Source organism: Macrobrachium nipponense, chromosome 17 (assembly GCF_015104395.2).
Source record: "Macrobrachium nipponense isolate FS-2020 chromosome 17, ASM1510439v2, whole genome shotgun sequence".
Lineage (NCBI taxonomy): Eukaryota > Metazoa > Arthropoda > Malacostraca > Decapoda > Palaemonidae > Macrobrachium > Macrobrachium nipponense.
Genome location: NC_087210.1, coordinates 4758176 through 4772044, shown reverse-complemented (window position 1 = coordinate 4772044; position 13869 = coordinate 4758176). Strand labels below are relative to the sequence as shown.

General features: G+C 38.5%; 1 long non-coding RNA gene across 2 annotated transcripts in view; it reads left to right on the top strand.

The window, feature by feature from the left end:
- Positions 1-13869, top strand: part of LOC135196136 (uncharacterized) — a 121080-nt gene that overhangs the window by 104472 nt on the left and 2739 nt on the right. For both annotated transcript variants that reach the window (XR_010310332.1, XR_010310333.1), the window contains one exon: positions 11573-11684. This is a non-coding gene — a long non-coding RNA (uncharacterized LOC135196136). The remainder of the gene's footprint in view (positions 1-11572; positions 11685-13869) is intronic.

Here is a 13869-nt window from a genome sequence, read left to right as displayed (position 1 = left end):
ACACCGTATGGTAAGTTTAAAGTAGACGGCCGCACGAACATATCATATCGTTTGATATAATTTGTCGACCACACACAATAGAAATGGATGTATAGTGTGTAGTATATAATGGGTATTTTGATCCCCGAGGGGCTAGTACTAAACACGGCGTCCCGAGGAGCTTCCGCCGTGCTTAGTATAGTACTAGGTGACGCGTAGACAAGCCAAAGTAGCTACCGTCTTTAGTTTCATTTCAGACTTAGCTCTATTTATTGTTGCTTATAAACGTACAAACACATACACATAATAAGATTTGTCTGCTTTCTGCTATTCTGGTCTTATTTTCATTTTTTAACGTTAAGAATGCTCTCTTATGTGGAAGCTTGCAAGGTAATTTTTCAGTCACCTAGCCTAATACACAACGTATACAATAGCGATGATAAAGATAACGCTGTTTCGTGAGGTATTTTAATTAAATTTTTCTCCAATGCAATCAAACTTCCATTGAATAGTCCTCAATAACAATAGCCATTTTAATGGGAGATAAATTAGATTATTCAATTTTAATGTATCGCGTAAACTGGTCCATTTTTATTCTCTGGGTGATAGGGAATCTGTTGAGAGAGAGAGAGAGAGAGAGAGAGAGAGAGAGAGAGAGAGAGAGAGAGTGGTGGGTGGGAAGGGAAGAGAGAGAGAGAGAGAGAGAGAGAGAGAGAAGGGGTTAGAGAAAGGGGGAGGGCGAGAGAAGGGCAAAGGGGGAAGGGAAGGGGAGAGAGAGAGAGAAAGAGAGAGAGAGAGAGAGAGAGGGAAGGGGGAGAGAAAAAGGAGAGATAGAGCAAAGGGAGAGAGAGATAGAGCAAAGGGGGAGAAGGAAGTAGAGAAAGGGGGAGGGGTGGGGAGAGGGGTGGATAGAGAGAGAGGGGGAGAGGGGAAGGGGTTGAGAGAGAGAGAGATGAGATGGGGGAATGGGGGGGTGTAGAGAGAGATGGGGGAAGGGGTAAGAGAAAGAGGGAAGGGGTGTGTGTGTGAGAGAGAGCGGGGGTGAAGAAGAGTAGTAAACTTTGGTGAGACAGAACTGGAGGGGAATTCACCTTTCATTTTCCTTCCGCCGAAGAATAAATAATTGATCGAAAGAGAAGGCGGCACCACCAACTCTTGATGCTTTTCTGTGCCTCTAACTCAACCGTGAAAGAAGGCCACAGCCGCCACACTCCATTAATTCGGTCCTGCTGATCGCAAATCTATCTTTCGTTCACAGCATTGTGGTTTTCGTGTATTGTCGAAAACACTTTCGGTTCTTGAGTCTTTTTTTTTTTTAATGACTTTTTATCTTTGTAATAAAACAAAACACAAATTCAATCCTAATTTTTTCAGGTATCTGATTCGGTAAAATTTTAAGTTTTTGAGGTTAATTTTCGCTGTCGAGTCTAGAGCATCGGTAACGAAACTTAAGATCATTACTGTCAAACTGGCGTCAACAAGCGATTTTTTTTTTTTTTTTTTTTTTTTTTTTTTTTTTTTTTTTTTTTTTTTTTTGCCGCCAGTAATGACGCTTTGTGTAAGTGAAAGTTAGCAGCACTATTGATCGCAATTCCTTTTTTTTTTTTTTTTTTTTTTTTTTTTTTTTTTTTTTTTTTTTACCTAAACTTTTTTGCAAAAACGACAGGTTGTACACCTGTTTTCAGGTTTCATTTTATTGCTTTTATAATTTGTATATATATATATATTTATATCATATATATTTGATATATTATATGTATATATATTAATTTTTAATATGCCTTCAGCTTTACTGTTTGATAAATACGTATGTTTGACATTTATCCATAGAAAGTTAAAAGCAACGGGAGAATGATTGGAGGCTGTAATTATTTTTTTTACTAAATACTGATACTCATGAAGTAGTGTCTTGCATAACTTCTAAAGCTTATTACGAATTGATTTAGAGAAGTTCCATTTCAAGGTGTCAGCATTCAGAGAAGAAATTGTTTATTTTAGGGTATTTTTAAAATATCTGAATCTCGAAATCTTTCAGTCATTTCTATGACTTGAATACTCAAAAACATTATCTAGTCATGTATATATAACATCCTTGCAAGAAATAGTTCAGCGCTTAGAATGTCCAATAGTCCGTTAAGGATAGCTTATGACTCTCTCTCTCTCTCTCTCTCTCTCTCTCTCTCTCTCTCTCTCTCTCTGTCAGATGTATACAAAGTAGCCTGCACTATAAGCCGAGACAAATATAGACTATTTCTCTCTCTCTCTCTCTCTCTCTCTGACCTGGATGGAGTGTCCTGAAGGCCACCTGCACTGCTTCATGCATACCCAGCAAGTGGTTCTGGACAAACCTGGCATGCAGGAAAAATCGAATTGACTGCTCACCCTTCCTGGAACTTCCTGGGAAGTTGGGCTATTGGCCCAGGCTTTGGAATTCTCTACCAACTTTCATTGTTTCTGTGTCCAGTCGCTCCCTCCATCTTTTGAAGAATCTGCCTGACTGTAATTCTGACGTATAGTCGATGTTCAGGTGCGGTATGTATGGTCGCTTTTGGTGAAAACTAGTACTGGGATATTTTAACCTTTAGCCCAGACCAACAACTGCTCCCCACCCCAACTCCCACCCCACACATCGCCCCCAACAGTAGTAGCAGTAGCAGTAGCGTTAAGGGAAGTAGAAGCTCCAGGAGGAACAGAAGTAGCGATTAGGGATTCAGTTCTCAAAAATCATTACAACAGCCATTTATCCATCACTTTGTATAATCAGGTTTTGGAAGACTGGTTATTCTTACCTATTTAGGTTAATAGACCTCGATTTACATTATCGATTAATGCACTGTATTCGGTTTTTAACAAAGAATACACATATCCTCCTCAAAAGTTTGCCTCTTTTATGCGAAATTACTGGAAGATGGCACACCTGAACTTAATATGATTGTAACTTCTTGATGTATACCATACGATCTGATGACAGTTTTTTGCCCTACCAGTTCAGCTACACACACACTCACACACACACACACACTCACACACACTCTCTCACACACTTTTTCTAACTCCTTTCTCTGAAGCTGCTGCCATCATTGACCCTTGTCAAACAATTGATTTATCAGTCTTCTTGAATTTCATTTGTTGTGAATTTCATATCCTCCATTCGGTATAATTTTTTTTTTTTTTTTTTTTTTTTGTTTTTTTTTTTCAGCAAGACAAACATCCAATTAGCCATTCCAAGTCTCCTGTGCCCATTTTTATCGCCAGTGGTCTCTTTACTTTTATGCGTTGTCACACACATATGTTTTCCGCCAAATCTTGATGCCAGTCATTGCTGGCAATTCTATGATCGACCAGAATCACCTCCTTCCTCCCCCCTCTCATACGTAACTTATTCGCAATCGAAAGTATTACTCCTCTACCATAGACAGTGATTTATTTAATTCAGTTTCCATTTATTGACACGAATACTTGAATGTATAGGAAGGTCCATCACAGAAGAATGGGCAGACATTTCGATATTGACGAACTTGGTGTCGTAGAATATATAGGAATATATTGGTGGTGTCATAGAATACATAGGAATATATTGGTGGTGTCGTAGAATGCATAGGAACATATTGGTGGTGTCATAGAATATACAGGAACATGTTGGTGGTGTCGTAGAATACACAGGAAAATATTGGTGGTTTCGTAGAATGCATAGGAATATATTGGTGGTGTCGTAGAATATACAGGAATATGTTGCTGGTGTCGTAGAATACATAGGAATATATTGGTTGTGTCATAGAACTATATAGGAATATATGGTGGTGTCATCGAATACATTAGAATATATTGGTGTCATAGAATACATAGGATTGGTTCTGTGCTGCGGTCTGTATTTCGTTTGTTTGCTTTAGACTGACTGTACAATGCCCCTTAGCGGGGCAATGTCATCAGTGCACCTCACGTGGTGCACTGTAGGCATTACTTAAGGTCTTTGCAGCGTCCCTTCGGCCCCTAGCTGCAACCCCTTTCATTTCTTATACTGTACCTCCGTTCATATTCTCTTCCATCTGACTTCCCACCCTCTCTCTGACTGTATATGAAGTAACTAACACGTATAGATTGCTAGTGGTTGTAACATCATTATGACCTTTCAGACAAAGGAAGAAGTTCTAGGCAAGTGCAGGGAAAGGTCACTCGCTCAGCTCTCTCTCTCTCTCTCTCTCTCTCTCCTCTCTCTCTCTCTCTCTCTCTCTCTCTCGTGAACGTGTGTGTTTTGGTGACAACATTATGCATAAATGGGTAGAAAACTCAATTGCGAGGGCACAAGTGATGTTCTTTAAGGTCCACTATAATACACTGATGGAAGCAGTAGTAAAATTTTATAAAACTATTTATAAAAAAGCTCTCGAACAACCCTACCCTGCGTTCATCTTCATTCGAATGAACAATTTAACATAAAATGTGTCAAGGTAAACAAGGCACAGAAATGTCAAGAATGGCTGTTATACTTCTTGATGTTGAATAAACATTGGAGATGGTTGCGGTGACATTTGAGCTTTGTAATTATTATTGTTATTTTTTTTTCTTTTTGGTCTTATCACAATCATCCTATTCGACTGGGTGGTATTTATAGTGTAGGGTTCCGGGTTGCATCCTGCCTCTTTAGGAGTCAATCACTTTTCTCACTGTGCTGTTTCTAGGGGCACACCCTTCTGCAGGAGTCCTGGAGCTACTTCGCCATCTAGTTTTTCCAGGCTCCTTTTCAGGGATCTTGGGATCGTGCCTAGTGCTCCTTTGATTATGGGTACAATTTCCACTGGCAGATCCCATATCCTTCTTATTTCTATTTTCAGGTCCTGGAGGGCTTTTGCTACTGAATCGTCCCTCTTTTTGTACTGTGTAAGTGCCGGACATTCGCTTGTTATGCGGTTCATGATTTTTTTTTATTACACTTCCTGCATATGGGTGAGATGTTATTCCTTCTATCTATCTTTGGACATATCTGGCTCATAGGGCTTGATCTTGTGCCGCAGTTAGCATTCCTTCTGTATCCTTATTGAGTTCTCCCCTTTGTAGCCATTGCCATCTTTCATCGCTGGCCAGTTCTTTAGCCTGCCTCATGTACTGTCCGTGCATTGGTTTGTTGTGCCATTCCTCTGTTCTGTTTGTCATTCTCCTTCGTCTACTTTCATTAGTCCTTCCTCCCATGCACTCTTGAGCCACTCGTCTTCACTGGTTTTCTTATATTGTCCCAGTGCTCTGCCCCTCGATGTTGACGCAGTCCTCTATGCTTAGTAGCCCTGTTCCTCCTTCCTTTCATGTTATGTATAGTCCCCAAAGGTAATCTCCAGAAGGGATTCCGTGATTCCCAATCACGAGTTTAGTCTCCAAAGGTAATCAACCCCAGAACTGACTCCATGATTACCAATCACGATATTAATTTCAAATAGTAATTTCCATTTTTGAGTCTAATTTCCATAAGTTTTTAATTTCCATGGGCGATTTCTGTTAGTTTATTTGTTTTCATGCATATTTTGGGTGGGATATTGAAGTGCCATGATATTGCACATACAATTAGTCTTAAAACAGATTCCAAGGGCTGAAGACTCATGTCATATAGAAATGAGTTTATTTGCCATAACTCAAACACTACATGTACCTATCTTGAAATTAGGTTATTTAAAGAAAAGGGCATCCTTAATGCCTGGTGTTTCATAGGCCGACTTCCTAGGAATGTTGCTAATTGTAGCCTTCACTAGCAACTTAATAACTAACGTTGAAAATAATATAACACTTGATACTGCTTTTTACTGCTCTCCTGTCCACGGGTTGAAACGAAGTAGCTGTCAGTCTTAACTGTTACTTGGAAGAGAATGGAGAATGGAGCATTCAGTGGGATATGATACTAAACTCGTCCTAATACCCATGGCCAGTTCCTCATTGGACGAGTAGTTAACGCACTCACCTACCGATTCGGTAGTCTCGGATTCGATTCCCCGCTCTGCCAACGTAGAATCAGAGGAATTTGTTTCTGGTGATGAGACATTAATTTCTTCATATAATGTGGCTCGGATCCCACAAGAAGCTAGGTAACCAATTGGTTCCTAGCCACGTAAAAATATCTAATCACGTAAAAATATCTAATCCTTCGGGCCAGCCCTAGGAGAGCTGTTAATCAGCTCAGTGGTCTGGTTAAACTAAGATATACATAACTTAATACCCAGGGTCGATATAAAGAGACGTGCCAAGAATCCACTCAATGGAAATAACTTATTTTTTTCTACGACAAGAGTGTTTTACGCAATGCAGAGAGCTAGTAAATATCGTTCATGGATTTCCACACGCAAAGGGATAATGATAATGATGCTTCGAGAGACTCATTCTACCTTCATCAAAACATTGCTCGCTAGGCTGGGTTGCAGCTGCATTCCTTTTGCCTTAAATAAAATTTCCTAATAATAGTCACAGGGTTTTAGATTATCGCAGGATTTACTATCTGACCGTTTTTCCAAGAATATTTTAATAGAGGTCTGCCTTTATCGTCTTGGACATCTGGACCTCTTGATAAGTAGTTTATACATATATATATATATATATATATATATATATATATATATATATATATATATATATATATGTATACATATATAATATATGTGTGTGATATATATATATATATATATATATATATATATATATGTATTATGTATGTATGTATGTATGTGTGTAAATAAAGGTATAAGCCGCGAAGGAAAGTGAAACACTGGAGTAGCTGCAGCTACTCCAGTGTTTCACTTTCCTTCGTGGCTTATACCTTTAATTATGCATTTATCACGTTCCAAACTTTCGTGATTCAGTTATACATGTATGCTTATAAGTACATATATATATTTTTGTAAAAGAGCTTTACGCACTTTTCGAGTTATATTAGTAGGCCAAATAGCTTTGCTGGATAAAAATTCTTCTTAATCCCTTAATAATAACAATGTTTCGTCGGTTCGGTTACTTTTCTATCTCTGTCATTTATAAGTGAAGATTTGCTACATTGGTTTTGTGTAACAGCCTCAGTCGTCATAATACGCAGATGAGAATTAATTTCAGTTTCGTCGTGACTTCTTGTTTCGAGTACAGCCAGACATTCAAATATTTTGGCCCTACCTGGGTACTCGATTACCTCATTTTTTTTTTCACTACTGCAGTGCTGTTGTGGAATCAAATAAATAAATCAGAGTCATCACTCCAGCTGCCTTTGTTCATTATGGCGCGAGTTCAAGCACTGTTTGAGGATGGCATTATCGCTGTTCTTTTCATACATTCTACTTGACATTTGAAAGCGACCTTTTATTCTTCCTGCAAACTCGAATGTCAGGTCAAGCTGGCATTTTCAGGTAGGATAACAAGAACACCCTCTGGTTGGAGGAGGAGGAGGAGGGGAAGATGATTGTGTGGGGGATGGAGATGGAGGGGAATGGAGACTGGGTGAGCTGGCATTTTCAGGTAGGATAATAATAATAACGTCCCTGCTGCGCGCAGGATGAGGAGGCTGGCTGGATGTTTGGTGGTCGTTGGGGATGGGTGTGAAATTGCTGGATCCCTCCCTGTCCTTGGTGGCTAAATGTTAACTGCTTCTCGTTTTACAGAAAAAGTCGGGGATGGAATTGTTCAAAATTATAAACACTGATATACTGAAGATTCTTAAATGGAATATATTACCAAGATTGTCAACGTAGTACGTATTGTTTTGTGGTTAAGCTATTCGATTATTGCTGCTAACTCGTCTTGATAACGTCTTCAGGTCCACCGTCGTCGGCCTCTCTCTCTCTCTCTCTCTCTCTCTCTCTCTCTCTCTCTCTCTCTCTCTCTCTCTCTCTCTCTCTCAATATTTTCGTTTTTTTGCGCTTTTAAGGGCAATTTTGGACCTGACTTCTGGGGTGTCATCACAATGCCAAATCATTGCAGAGGGGTTTTGTTTAACCAGCAATGAGCGCTTTCCCCTTTGCTCATTGACATTACTTACCAAACAGGTTGTCTGTCTGCCCTGAATGGTTTGTTTGATATTTTAAAGGTATATCGGTTATTCAGAGGGTATGGTATACTCTTAATTTTCTTCTTCATATTCATCGCATTCGTCAACCACGAAGTATTCTTCCTCCTCCTCAGATTCACCACATTCATTCTGTAGGTCAACCCCAGAGTATTCCTCCTCTACATTTTCATTTTCTTCATACTACTGAATACTTCTCGCTTATAACACGTGTATCACCTCGGGCCCACAGAGGAAAAGGATCAAATTTGTCTGGTGGATGCTGGTGGAGCAGAGTAGGTGAATTCATAGTTAGGAGTCCAGTGGTATCATCCGCTGTGATACCATCCATATGTAGTTGCATACCTGGTTCCTCTCCTAATATTTACTCTGTAGTCAGTGGAATAAGCGTTGAACTACTGCGTTTGTTCAGTGTTTTGATGATTTTTATGTTTTGAGGTTGGATTCTTCCATCTTGGCCTTGCCACTCAGAACACCCACTTTGTCTTAAGCCTTCTGGTCTCAGTGAACTGGACCAAAGCCAGCTCAAGGAGCACCTACTTGGTCTTAAGTATTTTGGTCTCGGTGAAGTGGACCAAGGCCAGATCAAGGAACGCCCACTTGGTCTAAGGCGTTCTGATCTCGTGAACTGGACCAAGACCAGTTCAAGGAACACCAACTTGGTCTCAAGCATTCTGGTCTCAGTGAACTGGACCAAGGAGAGCTCGAGGAACACCTGCTTTGTCTCAAGCCTCTGGTCTCGGTGAGCTGGACCAAGGCCAACTCAAGTCCGCAAATGTTGATAGTTTTATATGGTTATCTTTCATGTTTACCATGGTTAGTTTATTACTTTTTAGCGTTGTTGATACTAATTTCAAATCGTATGAAGGACAAATATTTCCCAGTCCTGCATTTTTCTGGAATCCCAAGAGTACACAATTGTTCTTAACGTAATTCTGCATTAGTTTTGTAGCAAGGTTGAATTCTTGCATCGCATATATTGCTAATAAAGGTTATTTCATTTAGTGTCGTGAACATATTCTGCTGTATTACCTGTTATATTTACTATTCAAATTACAGCTATTTTATCATATAAAACTTAGTACTGATGTCCCGTAAGTCCTAGTTCATGTATGAAAGATAACCATTACAGTCTGCTTTTGAAGGACACCTAATTGCTAATGAATGAGAACTGAAAGCACCTACTTACAAAGCAGTGAGAAGGCTTTCTGGGCTATAGTTAATGCAGTTGACATGTTTTGTCATCATTTTTTCATGTTGATTTTGAAATGTTTTAACGGCTAACTAATGTCATTTATGATAAACATTAGAGGAACAGAAGACCCGTGTGGTTATCTCTCTTCACTTTTATAAAGTTAATTTCTCTTCACTGTAGTCTACAAGAAAGGGAATTGAAAATTGCATTAGGCCCTAACATATTTTAATGGTGTACGAAAATTTGAGATATCGATTTTTAGGTTCTGTATTTTATCCAATTTATAAATGCAGGTTCTTGAAATAACTTGTAAATCAATCATTTGAAACAAAAGTTAATACCTATCCAGATTATCTTTACGAATGACGTCATAGTTGTAAGGTCTTGAACATTTTATCAAAGATATTTTTTAAGCTCGCTTATTTTTGGTTATTACTTTATTATATATTGATATAGTGTGCTCATTTTCTGAATACCAATGACTCCTGCATTCTTCACTAATTGATACTACCGCTTGAAAATGTAGTTAGTGTGTGATTATATTAAATAACGAAGGAATTATGTACGTACATACTACAAAAACGGGAAAATTGCAAATTATTAGTGTCACCCTTCAATTTGTAACTTCATTTTCTATCAACACTATATGGAAAAGGTTGATTTTAGCAGGGACTATGCTGTAGATATGTTAACTTTCATAACGACTAAGTTAAATTGGAAAATTATTTAGCTAATTCTTTTGTCTTAAAAGTTTTGTGGGAGATGAACCAGACGAGCCCAGAGAGCCCCTAAAGCTGGGTGGGAGGCGGGATCCAGGGAAATTTGTTTTTTTTTTTTTACCAATTTTAAAGGTATTTTGTTGCACATGAAATGTATATTTTTTACATTTCCAAGAACGAGTATTAAGTTTCATTTGCTATTTTCCATAATCAAAGGTATCACTTTCATATATCAATTTTGCTGTTTGACGATTTTATGCAATTCTCCACTTTTTAATTTAATAAGTCAAGTCTGCATTAAGTATTTATTTTTCCTTAAGTGGGTTTGCCATCTCTCTCTCTCTCTCTCTCTCTCTCTCTCTCTCTCTCTCTCTCTCTCTCTCTCTCAGTTGTTTCACTAACGTTTATCTTTTATGATGGATAGCTTTCAGTTTCATTTTTCCTGCTAATCTTTTGCTCATTTTCCTATGATCTTTTTTTCTTAGATCTGTCATTTAGTGACTCGAACCCCTTGGCTACGCTAATGTTGCACACTACTAACAGGCACATACACGCTCAAATTCAGTTTTGAAATATCAAATATATACATTTAGAGGCATAAAAAATTATGCACAGATAAACGATCTTCAGTATTGATTAAACAAATATGTGTAGGAGAGATGCCATTAGCATCATAATATAACGAGCGTCACAAACGTAAATATTCTTGACTTGGGTTTTGTAAAGGAGGACTGACGTGGTCATATATTACTGTGTCAAAAAGGATTTAAAGGAGATGTTATTGGTAGACTGGGACTTAGGCCTACATACAGAAGTATAATATTTCCAATCTGTTCGATGTTTGTGATCATGTATTCATGAATTTTAGGAGCTTGAGAAGGTTAGTTATTTAGTTATCGGAGGTATCCTTCAATGAACAAATGATAATCACTGACTGGAAATATAAAAATAAAATATTTCATAACAATTACCTCTACATGCCCTTCTAGTTCAACTTTTACACATCTTTTACACATTACCAGCAATTCATGGTCTTTTCAGAGAGATACCCACTTCATACCAGCCTGTCATCTTGTACCTTCTCCATATGACCAGACCGTCTCATCGTCTGCTAACGTCAACTGTTTCACACACCATTTGAAACTTATTTTATATCCACGACTTTGCACCTAAATCTGTTGTCGTATCTTCAACCTCTTGCAACACCTCATTCATAATGACATATCAAATCCTTATGAGACTGATTTTTTACGCCATAAAAAATCCATAAAAATTCCATAAAAATTTTAGCACAAGCTTCACTTCCATCATCAGATCTATTAATTACTCTAGAGTAACTAGTTACACCATGCATCCATCAACATACGGGAAAACTGATTCACACAACAGGCCACTGAATAAGATTTTTTGAAGTCACTGGGATGCAAATTCCTTTCTGCTAGTCTTTATTCTTGTGTTGAGAGTTAGTGACACTTTTGTTTGAGTGAGAAATCACAGGACTGCATCACTGTTAGTTACTGCAGTAGAATGGGTTCTGTGGTGGGGCATTGGGGAAACCTGTTACCAATTACCTTGAATAGTGTTTTTAGAAAAAAAAAAAAAGTTTTGATGTACCCTTTAATTATAACCTTCAGTGATCTTTCCTCTCTCTTCCAGATGGGGTAGTGAGACATGATTGTGGCATATGATGGACAGGGGACCCCTGAGAATAATTGGCTTTTTTTATCTTTTCGATTTGGTGAAGCTAGGTTCATTTTACACGGATAAGGTTAATATTATGATTAAATTTGTGGGTTTGTATAATGTAAGTAACTTGCTCTACTTTAAAAATGGAGTTTTGTACACATCTCTTATCCTGTTGCAGAATTTGGTTATTCTCACTTGTCTTTAACTGTTGTAATTTGACTTCTTTTCAAGAGATTAGCATACCTGTTGTTTGAGCTACCATGTTAATTCATATATTGTACATTTTTCTTTATGAATCTTTTCCCAGGATCACCTGTCCTTTCAGGTAGTCTTCATCTTATCAGAATGTCAACAGTTTAGTTTTCCTCCCATTTAAGTTACTATTAAGGCTATGGTAAAGTACATAATGGATTTGTGACAAAGAAAATTAATTTTTTTTTATAGACCAACCCATTACCTTAGTTTAATTACCCTCCTGCTCCACAACAATGTTGCAGCTGTTTCCAGATACAGAAAGTATGATTCAGCTAACTACCTTAGATGTAGGGGACCATATGCAATTGTGTGCGTGGCCATCCTAACCTAAAATTTTAAGCATCTCTTGGGAGGTTAGACCCCAACCTAAGCATCAGCAACATGTCCACTTAGGAGTTCAAAACCTTCATGGAGGTAGGGAAAAGTATGGGTTAAAAGGAGCACAGCCAGCCCAGTGGGTTCAAGAGCTGGTAACTGCCACTAAGAAAGCCAAGGAAGAAGAAAAGGGAGTGCGAATTTCGACTGGAAAGACTGAGACTAGAGAAGTGGGAAGAAACGGAGCATCAAGAGAGAAAGGATAGGGAAGAGAAACAGTAACAGCACTAACTAGCCTTGGCACAAGAGCAAGAAAAGTAGCGGCATCATGAATTAGCATTGAAGGAGAAGGAACTCAAGCTTGAAAGATCCAAGCAGGACAGTGCCATGGCTCTGGCCCAACACAGAGCTGATCATCCACCCATGGTTTCCGTTCCTTCCATTATTTCAAATATCAGCCACCTTATGCCTCCCTGGAATGACACAGAGCCAGAGGCATGGCTGAAACATGTGGAAAATCTCTTCTCTGAGTAAAATCTGACCAAGACCGAGAAGGACATGATCCTAGCAAAACACATGGCCGGAAAGGGACAAGACACCCTAAATTACTTGGAAAATGGTGACAACGGAAACCTTGAGGCGGTCAGGAAGGCCGTAGCAATGGCATGTGTGGTCATGTTTGTTCACCGGCCACCTTCTTAGTTTGTTTGTATGGTGTTTTTACGTTGCATGGAACCAGTGGTCATTCAGCAACGGTGCCAACGGCTTACATGACTTCCGAACCACGTAGAATGCCAGATGGGAGGCCAAGACCATACCAATCGTGCAACTGAGGTGCTCATAGGCTCAATAAAGTATCATTCAAAGTGGCTACTATATGCATTCATTCATTCACTGTCGTCTGATACCTTTAGTGCTTAGGAAATTAACAGATTCCTCCCAGTACAAAATATTTTCAATATTATCAGACTCCGTCAAGTCCATTAAGTAAAAAAATCTAAGTTGAGGTGCACCTATGAAATTTATGAATTTAATATCTCTATGGAATTTAGGCCAGAGGCAAAGCACTGGGACCTATGAGGTCATTCATTGGTGAAACTTACATTGCCAGTAAAAGGTTTGAAAGTTGTAATGGGAGGAAAATCTCAAAGCAGTTGCACTATGAATCATTTATTAGGACTTTTGTTTCCCTCCTCTGTCCCAAAGAAAGTTCTTCAGAGGGTCCCTCAGAAATTTGGGATAATTGTATAATTTGGACAATGGAGGGTGGGAAGTAAGATGGAAGAAATAGAATACGAAGAAGGTACAGTAAAAGGAATGAAAGGGGTTGCAGCTAGGGACCCAAGCCACACTGCAAAGAACCTAAAGTAATGGATGCACTGATGGCACTAACTCCTTATGGGTTATAAGAGCCATGAAAGCTGTTACAATGCTGTAGTACATCCATTTTTCAAATGTTGTTCATAATCTATCTCTTAGCAATCCTAGTCTACCATAGACATATCTTCAATGAACATCTGCTGAGTGGACAACCCTAAACTATACTTGCAGTTTCTTATCCAGTATGCAGAATGCCGTTATGGTGTATTAAGATATTGTAGTAGATATATGTTTCATAATATTTGAGTAAAATTAAAAGTAGTTAAATTAATTTAGAAAACACTAGAACTCATTTTGAAATAAGAATTTTTACTTGA